This window comes from Gossypium hirsutum, chromosome D06 (assembly GCF_007990345.1).
Source record: "Gossypium hirsutum isolate 1008001.06 chromosome D06, Gossypium_hirsutum_v2.1, whole genome shotgun sequence".
Taxonomy (NCBI): domain Eukaryota; kingdom Viridiplantae; phylum Streptophyta; class Magnoliopsida; order Malvales; family Malvaceae; genus Gossypium; species Gossypium hirsutum.
In genome coordinates, this window is record NC_053442.1 from 52,521,621 (window position 1) to 52,533,578 (window position 11,958).

Below are 11,958 nucleotides of genomic sequence, written 5' to 3' on the forward strand. Positions count from 1 at the left end.
CTTTGAACTAATGTGAGTTTTTTATTCGTCTATTAACAAAATTAATCCTTTAATATTCTCGCATTCTATCAATATAAAAACTTTAACAAACTAAGCCCTTAATATTTACAAAAATTGTCATTTTAGTTCTAGTTCTAAAAAAATTAATAAATTTAATTTTCAACATTTACAAATTTTTCAACCTAATCTTAACTTTGAAAATAAAAAAATTCAAAAAATCATTTTTAACCATTTTTAACTCAATAAGAAAAAGAGTATCGTCTTTATAAACACGATATAATTTTTTTATTCCACAAGCAACTTTAAAAAATTGATATATGACTTCTTTTAAATATATTACTACCCCTATAAGACATTGTCAACACTTAATCCTGCTTATGGAGTCTAAACACTCCACTGGGATTGCATTAAATATTTTCTTGAATTAAAATATTATTTAATTGAATTAATTTTATAAAAATTATTTTTTATTTTAAGTTTTTCCTATTTTCTTATATAAATACATATAGAAAATTAGAAATACTTTTATACTATAATTTAAATTAATTTTCTTATTAAAAATAATTTATAAAAATGTAATCTATAATTTATATCTTAATGAGATAAATATCAAAATTACACGTGAATTTTAATTTGGTGCAATTATGTACATGAACTTTATTTGTGGTTCAAACATACACATTAAATTTTGATTCAATTGTATACATTTAAATAAAAGATACTTTTTTATTTTCATATTGGATTAATATAATTGTTTGTGTGTACAATATATAAATGTAACATTATGCTATGTTGATAATGCTTGCTAGCAATTTGTAAAAATTTAATAAAAGTAAAATTTTATGTATAAAATCATAGGTGATTTCTCGACTTGCTGGTGACAAACTTACTATTCGAACATTTTTCTAACTTGTCACGTCTTAACGTGGATTGTAATAGCCCGATTTTAGGCCTAGTCGGGACCACAAATCCGACGAGAAAAAAAAATGTAATGGCCTGAATTTTCAGAGGTGTCGGAACGGTGATTCGAGATCACTAAATTCGACAAATGGGTAGAAAATATTATTAATTTAGTAAGTATAAGTTAAATGTGAAGTTAGGAAAATTTTTGAAATAGTGAATAGTGTACTAGAAATAAATATTAAAATAATTAGAATCGAAATGAGGTATCAAGACCTCGGGGATTTTAAACCAAGCCATAAATATTTTTATAAATATTTATGGAGTGTTAAAAAGTTAGTATTAAAGTTTCATTAAGAAATTTTAAAGTTCCGATAATTAATTGAGCAAAAAGGACTAAATTGTAACAAATGCAAAATTTTGGAAAATGATTAAATAGCTTAAATGATAAAAGGAAGAGGGCTTAAAAGGAAAATAGACCCAAGGTCTATTTGGGCTGGACGGCAAAGGCATGAAATCAGCAAGAAAGTGAGAAGAATTAAGGGTAAAATTGGAATATTGCAAAATTTGCTTAATAAAGTTAGGACCAAAGAGGAATTATCTAGATTTCTCTTCATTTTTTCTGAATTCTCATCAGCTAAAACACCATGGAAGGGCTTCTTCAAGCTGGTTCTTCATATTTTTATTACAAGTAAGTTCAATTCTTGACTATTTCTTGAAATTTTTGTATTTGTATGACTTTTACAACTAGGCCCACTTGTTAAATTCATTAGTTTTTGATTTTATGAAAGAAGTTGAAAGTTGATATGAATATGTGCTGGAATTATATGATGATTTATCATGAAATTAGAGCTTTAAATTGTTCATATGCTGATTTTATTGAAAGAATTGAATAGAAAGTGAATGTTTGGGACCTAATAGTAAAAGAGTTTGAAGATAGAGTTAGATGTGGAAATTCTGGATTTCAATAGTTGAGTAACAACTTATAATGTCTAGGTAAAGTATTAATTGAGAAAATTAGATTAATTGAGGGGTTAATTGAGAAAGGACCGAATTGTATAAACTGTGAAATTTGGGGCAAAATGGAAATCACCATTTTGCACTAAAGCAGTTTTGGACAGCAGCAGTAGTGTAACTTTGAAAAATCACCAAAAATTGTAGAGATTGAATTAGAGGATGAATAAAATATGAAACTAAAGCTTATTGAGTCTAGTTTCTTATAAAAGAAATGTGTGAGCAATGGAACTGTAAATCATGAGATATAATAGATTTTGTGAGACAAGGTCAGAATGAATTCGGGTTCCCCTGTTCTGACTTTGGAAAATCATTAAAAATCGTACAAAAATTATTATGAGTTATAATTTATATGGTTAGAATCCTTAATGAGTCTATTTTTATAAGAAACAAACTAAAACATCATCCAAATTCTTTAAAATGAGATAATTAATTTTTAGTGAAGAGTGGTCGGAACTGTCAGACAGCGAAACAGGGGAAACTTTAAAGAATAAACTGTACTATTTGGCTAAACCAAAAATTCTGAAAATTTTATGATATGAAGATATGTGAGTCTAGTTTCAGGAAAAATTAACGGATCTTAATTTGGAGCTCTGTAGATCCGGATAAAAATAATTTAGTGACTCTGACTCGGATAAACAGTTTTGAATATACATGTGAGTGAATAGTGAAATTATAGCTAATGTTGTTTAAGTGTGTTATACACATTAAGGATGTGGAATGGAGAGGAGGAGGAGGAGGAAAATTGGGAAATATATGAATGATTGGTGTATAATTGGTCATATGCTTGATTTTAATTGATAAACGATGAAATATGAATTATACTTATATTTGTGCATTATTGGTCATGGTTTAAACTCATGTGTGAAAATAAAGTTTCATAGTATGTGTGTATGGTATATTCAGTATATGATGTGGCATGAAATAATGTCATGAATGGTTTATGAATTAATACATGTTGGTAAGCCTGATATATGAATAAATGATCAAATTGAGCGGAATGCCGAATTTGAATACTTCTGATCAAGTGATAAAGTGATAAGTGGTAGCATTAGCTACACTTATCTGATCAAGTGAAAAAGTGATAAGTGCTACACTTATTTGATCAAGAGACAAAGTGATAAGTGGTAGCTTTAGCTACACTTATCTGATCAAGTGAAAAAGTGATAAGTGCTATACTTATCTGATCAAGTGACAAAGTGATAAGTGTTAGCCTTAGCTACACTTATCTGATCAAGTGAGAAAGTGATAAGTGGTAGCCTTAGCTACTCTTATCTGATCAAGTGACAAAGTGATAAGTGGTAGCCAGCTACACTTATCTGATCAGGGACAAGTGATAAGTGATCATATGTAAGACCATAGTTATACTATGGCAAAGTGAAAGTGAAGTACTCAAATTTCCGTAACCGTTCCCTAATTTGATTAAGGATGGTAAGTGACAAATGGGCCCAAAAGAATTAAAGTAAATGGATAAGTGGTAGTGTATTTATATCAGGACCATGTTGTTGTTCAAGCTAAAATGATATTTTCGTTGCAAAATTGAGAATTTCATAAATGTGTTATTGAATGGTATAATCAATAAACATTGAGTTAAATGGTAAATACGTATTAGTGTTGAACTTGATGTCATTGAATTGTACGTGAATTAAATGAAAATTGCTAGTGATATGATCTAAATCGTGAGCATGAGAAATTGCGAATTGAGGGAAATGGAAATGAAGCATTGAATTGCATGAGTATGTATCGGGTCTCGTAAGCCCTAATTATTATGATTATAACATTTTGAGGATATACTGTGAAAAGTTATAGAAGCATGTTAATTATTTTAAAAGTTTTAATTTAAATGAAATTTTATAACTCGGTTAAATACGTTTACAAGTGCATGTGTTTTGGTAATGCCTCGTACCCTATTCCGGTATTGAATACGGGTAAGGGGTGTTACATGGATGGGATATAACAATTAATAATTTATAAATAATGATTTAGTTTTACAAGTCTATCCGAACCAAATTGAAACAGGGTTTGTGCAAGATTTTTTGTTTTTTTAAATATCACTACACCTTGTGATCTAATTTAGAAATTTTCTTTTACAAAATTAAGGTAAAAATTACAAAAATAAATATTCTGATTTTATAATATAATTGGATTAAAAAATATCACTACACATGTATGAATTTTATCTCAATTCTTATCGCAAATAAATTCTATTTGAAGTTGAGAGGTCTCTCTATTATAAAAATTTAATCAAATTAGTCCCTCTACTATTAAATGGAGCAAATTAGAATATAGTTAATGTTATTCACTGGTTCACATAATTAATATTTTTTAAATTTTTTATAATTCAATAAATAAATATTTTATTTGAACATTATTTATAGAATAAATATAAAAGATGATGTGATAATGAATATAAATATATACAGCATTTATTTCCCAAAAGTTTGTTTCTAGAATGCAGCCAATAACAGATTTTAAGCAGAAGTCAACTATTCACACACGAGTGGATCTAGAACATCTTCTTTGACCAACCATATTCTTATATTGCTGGTGAGATCCTATTTTTATTGGCAAACTAAAACAATGTCAGAATACGTGGGTTAACCTATATCATTCAATCCTCTTGTCTACTTTGGACTTCCCAACCAACTTCCAATCTTCTTCCTTCATCTTTCCTTAATTTACGCGCTCCAAGTCTATATAAATCCTCCTTCCATCCCCTTAACTTCCCAATCTTGATCAAGCTTTCCTCAGTTTTAAAGATGACGAAAGAGGTGGTATACATGCAAAACTGGGGTGCAGTGGCACCATCCCCTCTCATTAATCCCAGAAAATCTTCCACATATCCAAGGCTAGAGACCATTCATGAAGAAGGGTGTGAAAATCATTCAGTTTTTTCAAAGAAATTCTTGCTGGTTCTCCCCCTTGTCTTGTCTACGGGTGTCTATTTCTTGGTAAACAAGGATTTGACTCTATGTGCATGAGCCCTTCCAATGCTTTTTTTTGCTTCAAAGGGATCTGGGAAAACTGTGGCTTTCTCCCCCCCCCCCTTTCTTTGCTTGAGAGATGAGAAGCCTGGAAAATGGAGAATCTCAATAAATTCAATGCCAGGGAGAGAAGAATGTTCAATAAGTTTATAGCAGTGTAATGAGTGAGAATATGAGATAGATGGTGGGCAAATCTGCTTTGATGTTCATAATTTGTAAATCCTGTTTTATCATCATATCGATCCAACGTTTCCCAGTCTCTGGTTTTTGAAAGTTTCTGATTGCAATAGTTTTGAACATTGACTAAAATTTTCCTGCTTTAGAAAGGCCTGCAACCACCAGCTAACAAATCAACAATCTAATTCACTGCTTGCTAACTCTGGTTAATAATATAATAACTAGTGATTCTAGCCTTTAGGGTACACAAATGAACCCAGTTCTTTGCATAATGAAAATATTTCCTGCTTATTGTATGGAAAGTTGGCCAAAATTATAATTTACTCCAAAAACAGAGCATCTCGACTTGGGAAGTAATGGCTAAAGAATCCCCTGGTTATCACCATTGATTTGTGTGTTTTTATTTGAATTTATTTCTTAATTTCAATTTGGAAAGTGGCTTACGCATTCGCTGACATGATCCAATTGCCAGCTTGAGATCATGGTATGAGTTGGGCTCTATCTAGAGACCTTGCTTGGTGGCCTTGGACCTCACATCATTCCCATTTCTCCTTTTTAATAACCAAATTAGAAATTCCAAATCTCTTTTTTTTATTTTTATTGTCAATGCGCACATGGCGACACCAAAATCATTAACTTTAGAGTGGAATTCCTTAGTCTTGTGACGTACGAAATATACCCAATTCCATCCTTACAATATGCTGGACATGCAATTGCATTCATTGTACTTCTTTTTCTTTTTGCTCCCTCTGTTGGTAGCAGGGGATCTGCTTTTCGATTGAATATGTCCATTTATCTATAACGTACGATGTGTTTTGACAGTTTAATTACGTTTTCATCCCCCAACACATGCAATTTCCTTTCTCTAGTTAATTACTTAAAAAATATTTAAAATTTATTTTTCATATATTAAAATATTAACAATAAATTATTTTCTATTTTCTTATTGATTTGAAGATTACTTGAATGTTTATTTGTTGCTTTATAACACCATCTCTAAAATGGAGATTTTATTTCTCAAAAGTACTTTTTTACAACAGTAATAAACACTTAAATTTTAAACAAACTTTTTTAAAAGTATTTTTGAAAATCACTTTTTTAAACACTCTTTAAAAACTCTATTCAGAAACAATGTTTAACTAGCCCTTAATGTACAATATCTCGTTTGGTATAATGAGTAATTCAGTTGAAAAAAAAAACTCAAATTTTAAATTTAAAAATAATAAACTTTTTATAAGAATATTTATATCTTTTAGTATATTTATATAATATTTGGTGAGCGGCAAGGCAAGATAAACTATGGCTTGAAATGTATATGGACAGTTAAATTCAGAGAGATGGAAATCAGAATCTTGTTTAAACAGCATTAAACATAGACAGGTTAGGAATATTTAGGAGAGAAAAGGATGTGAACTCATGAAACCTGAAAGTGTGAAATTTAATATATAAAGTATACAAGTAGCAAAATTAGCTAACAAGCTCTAACTAAGCTATTGATTGGTGTTCCCAATCCTTGAAATCCCTCCCACACAGGTTTTGATTTTAAGCATTAATGTACGTATCTCTATGCAACAACACAAAAGAGGAACAAGGCCCTCTTTCACAACCCTGAACTGCCACATTCCTCTTCAGCAATGGTCTCCAATCTGGGACACCTTGAATGTTTCTGGTGAGCTATCAAAAGGGCTGGTGCCACTTCACCTCAGTTTCACATCGCCATTTTATTTGTGTGAAGCAAAAATGCTTGGAAGAAAGAAGGCGATGCTGAGCAATGGAAATGTTATTGCTGCCAAAATCCTGAGGAACCTATATGAAGTTACCTAATCTATAATGAGGCAAAGGCCAAATAAGCCAGGTCTTGAAATGTATAGAAACAGTTAAATTCAGACCCAGTGCTAAGTTTAGAACATATTAACTAAAGGAGTTGGAATAGGAAAGAAGTTCTAAAATTAGAGAATTATTGACCAAATCTGAACATGGGGTTTCACCAAATGTGCTTGACCATATTGAATAATCACAGAATAGATCATCCGGCAGTCCATGTGTATCAAATGAAAATGAGAAGCAATCCCATATGGGGTTGGTGATGGTGAATTAACAGAACATTTTCTGGTTGAAGGAAATTAGGAGTTGCACCAATCCTGATAATGGTCTAAGAATTAACAGAAAGAAATAAAAGTTGTAATAGTTCACAACTTGAGTTCAATTCTTCCCGAATTTGTAAGTATCATTCATGGTTCTAATTATTCGTGGTCATTATTTCTTGTTTGGGGATGTATTGAGTAGGAGGTGACTGAAACTTCTGATTACTAGAGTTAAAGGCCTTGAATGCGATGATTGAGAGGGAACTAAGATAGTGAAGGAAAGGAAAAAATTCATATAAGATAAAAGAGGAAACAGCGGCCAATATTTTCCACTTGCTGTTCAATACACATGATCATCGAGGAAAAGACTAGTCTTTGGTGCCTTATGGTGGGAAAAATTAATGTGCCATAATTAACACTCGATTTAAGCACCTTTTAAGAGTAATATTAAATAATTAAATTTTAACCCAAGTTTTTAAAACTCACTTTTTATAAACATAGGTAGAATATCGTATCTCTTCTGGTTTTTGTATCCCTTGATTGATATAACTATTTGTATTCATACATATGCAATTGGAATGTAGGTATAGTTGTATGTATGTATGTATGTATAAAAGATATTTTATTAGAGCGAAAATTCTCAAAAAATAACGAAAGAAAACTGAAGAAGTATACATAAACAACATGTATTAAATTCCAACATCAAGCAAAGTGTGTATACAACAAAAGATAAGAGAGAAAAGAAAGGGAGAAAGGAAATAGAAGGAAAAAGAGAGTGTTGTGCTGCTCAACCTCAAACTTGAATTGAGAGGTTTCTTAAAAAATGGTCTCTAAGCTTGGAGAAGTAGATGGCTTGTTGTGAGAAATGAAAAGGGATGGTGCCTTCTCACAACTACTTTCCAAGTATTTCACACCCTTCATCTTTCCTCCAACGAAATTTTCTGATTTGTCTTTTTGGCCTTTTTATTTGTAGAATGGGGGGAGGGAAACACAACCTGAGAGACGAAGAAACCTTGGGTATTGGTCGAAGAAATGGTAAGAGTGGTGGGTTGGTTTAAAAAGGAGAAATAAAAGCCTGGGAAATTACAAGGAAAGTTGGTTGCATAAGCTTAGGGTTGACAGCAAGCCATGTGACAAACGTTTGAATATGTCAAATGGGCATTTTATTTAAACAATTAACTTTGACTCCTAAATAATAATATGCCAGAAAGTGACAATCACCGCGTTTCTTACACTTATAGACTCTACTCAAACATTTACTCTTTTTTTTCACTTTTAGCCCTATTTTTCTTTTATCACTTTGATTTCCAATTTTCAATTTTTAGTTAAATTGTCTTTTCTTTAATTAAAATTTTAAGACTTAATATATTGTTTATACCCTGAACTTGTATTCGGTCACCTAAATTGGTACATCCACACTATATCATTAAAATTTTGATTAGTATGTAGTTTATCCCTTGAACTTGTCCAAAAGTATCTATCTGGTATCTAAATTTTTTTTACCTAATTGGTATCTGAACTTGTATTCTGTCACCTAGGTTGGTACCTTTGCATTAACACTGTTAGTTTGTGTTGATGTGACACTAATGATTAATTATATAATGACATGTGACAGTCTCTTAGTATGACACGTAGACATAGATTAAAAAATTAAAAATCCTTTAAAAGTATAAATCAATTTAAAAAGTATAATTCTTTAAACATATTCAAATACCAACTAAATAATTTTGAACAAATTCAAGGCGCAAACCAAATATTAACCCTTAAAAATTAATACTAAGAGATTGGGGCAATAGAATATATGTTCAAATGCGACGAATCATGGTATGGTTTTCCAGGATTTTGGAAAACAACTAAAATTGAGCTTGGGTCTAGCCCATTACTTTTATTTGTTGGGTCTTTAAAGGTCTAAATTTTGACAATGGAGAATTTTATTTTATTTTTTTAATATGGTATTTGTATTATTTTTTAGTTTAATTTGACATTTATATTTGGATATTTTGGTACCCAAAGTTAATGGTGTTAATTTCTTAGTGTTTAATTTTAGTTTTAAAGTTGATTTGATGAAAGTTAATTGCTAAATTAAATAAATTTAGTGTAAACTGTGAATTTATTTAATTTGTCAAATACAATTCGATGGATGTGATATAATTTGGGTTTTAAGGCTGATTTGATGAAAATTAATTGTTAATTATTAACTATTTATGAATTCTTATCAAATCAATTCTAAAACCAGAATTAAACACTAAAAAGAATTAACATTGTTACTCTCAGGTAACAAAATGCATAACTTTTGTCAAATACAAATAATACATTGGACCAAAAAATAACACATGTACCATATTAGAAAAAAGTGTTAAACTCGAGTATCAAATTATGTATTAAGCCTTATTATTTATCATTATTATTTTATTTGCCTAACTTGGCCATCAACGTCTTCTTTTGTAGAAGTTTGAGAAAACAAAAGGGATATATAATTTTTGACTCCTAAACTTGATAACTAAGTCCAGTTTGGTACCTATAATTTTTTTTATCTACTTTGGTACCCAAACCTAGCAACTAAATTCATTTTGGTCCTTAAACTTGAAAAATATAAAAGTTTGATGATGTGACACTCTAATATTATGCAACATCATCACTTGAAAAAAAGAACTTATATAAATTTTCAGGTGATGTCTGTTAGGATCTTGTGTGCTTAGTGTAATGATATTGTCAAATATACTTGTAATTTTTTAAACAAATTGGTTTGATAAAATTACATCATTTCTATTAATATCTTTTGTGTATTACCCTTAATGGTTTTTTGCACTCAAAACAAAATGAAAGCATTAGCTCATTGATTATTTAATGTTTAACTAATATTAAGTTGCATTATGTGGTTGGATAATAATGCGAAAAGGCAATTTATATTAGTAGATGATCTAAATGGTCTATAGTCTAATAGAAAATTGAGCAAATCGATTAAAAGGCTCTTATGTCATCTATCAAATCCAGATTAGGGTATACCTTGCCTTGGGTATAATAATGAATTACTTTCAGAAGATAAAGACATAAATGTGACTATCTAGACTGACTATACATCGAACAGGACCCAAAATAAATCCTAGATCTATTTATGGATTCATTCATTTGTGACATTTATAATGTGACTTACCTTAATCCTGAGTAAGTTGTGGTGTAACACCCCAAAAAATTTCAATATCATTAATGGTAATATTTCGGGAATAAGGATCGTAACATTTCTACGAGAAAGAATTTACATTTATTAAAAATATTTGTGGAGTTAGTTAGATACTGAAAAAGATTATTAAAGTTGATAAAGTATAATTTATTTTGACATGTTGGATTTATTTTGGAAAGTAGAAGTGCTTAATGAGCTTTTTCTTTTTTCAGTTTAGGAGGTTGAATAACAATTTAGGAGGTTGAATAATTTATAAAGGAATAATTTGTTAAATGACTTATAAAGTAATAAAACATGTGATAAGAGGTGAATTTAAAAATTGAAAAAAATAAGAAAATATGGGTTTTATAAGAGCCATCGGATAAAAAATGTGATTAATTTTGGCCATTAGAGCTCATTAATGGCAAAGTATAATTTTTCAAGAAAGTGTATAGGAGCTAATTTAAGTCATTGAATTTGAGATTTTATGTGTAATCTTGACTATTTGTAACACCCTTAACCCGTATCTGTCGTCGGAATAAGGTTTCAAAGCATTACCAGAATTTTCAAATAAAACAGACAGAAATTTCAAACATTTCACAAAATATAATATTCAGATCAGAAACCAATCAAATTCATACATATTGTCCCTTATTCGAGCCCTCGAGGCCCAAAATATGTGTTAGAAATAAGTCGGGACTAATTTGGAAACTCAAAAAAATTTTCAAAGTTGCAGGGTTCACACAGCTGTGTAGCCAAGTCGTGTGACTCACACAGCCAAGTTACACGCCCATGTATCTGGCCATGTGGGCATTCGAAGTAGGGACACACGACCGTGTCCCAGCCCATGTCGGTGCCCGTGTAACTCTCTAACTTGGGTCACACTGCCAAGCCAAGCGCCCGTGTGCTAGATCGTGTACCATTTTGAAATGGTCTCACACGCCCGTGTGCTAGTCGTGTGTCTCACACGGCCAAGTCACACGCCCATGTGTCTGGCTGTGTGGACGTAAAAGGTGCCTTAAATAACCAATTTACCATTTTCTACATGCTCGGGCATTAAACAACTTAAAAACCATTTGTTTAACCAGTTCAAAACATGATCAAATACATTCAAAACATACCAAAACAATCATCTTAGTTGCCTAACCAATGTACCCTCATTGGTACCACATTTATATCATCAAAACATCATTCAAATCCAAATTATAAACATACCAAATTCAATCCGTTTTGCCTAGTTCACATGCACATATCTAAATTTGGTTCAATTTATCATGCCATAATATGGCTTCAAAAACAAACACATGTTTATATATATACCAAACAAACATTAAACTTATAACCTCATTTACAATCAATCCATAAAAATAACTATTATTTAGACACCCTAGGTACATGCCGACACAAAAGGTAAACATCACCACATTTGAGTCCGGGATCATTGTTGGATTTTGAATCGGCAATCAAAAGTGAAGTATCTAACCTGTGCATCGAAAAACAAAACCGTACGCTGAGGAAAACTCAGTGGTATTTCTGTGATCCAGATATTTAAAGACAAGATAATATAATATGCACATATTAATTATAAGCACAATCGAATATTTAAAACCACATTTATTCATACAATGGCATTAGCCAT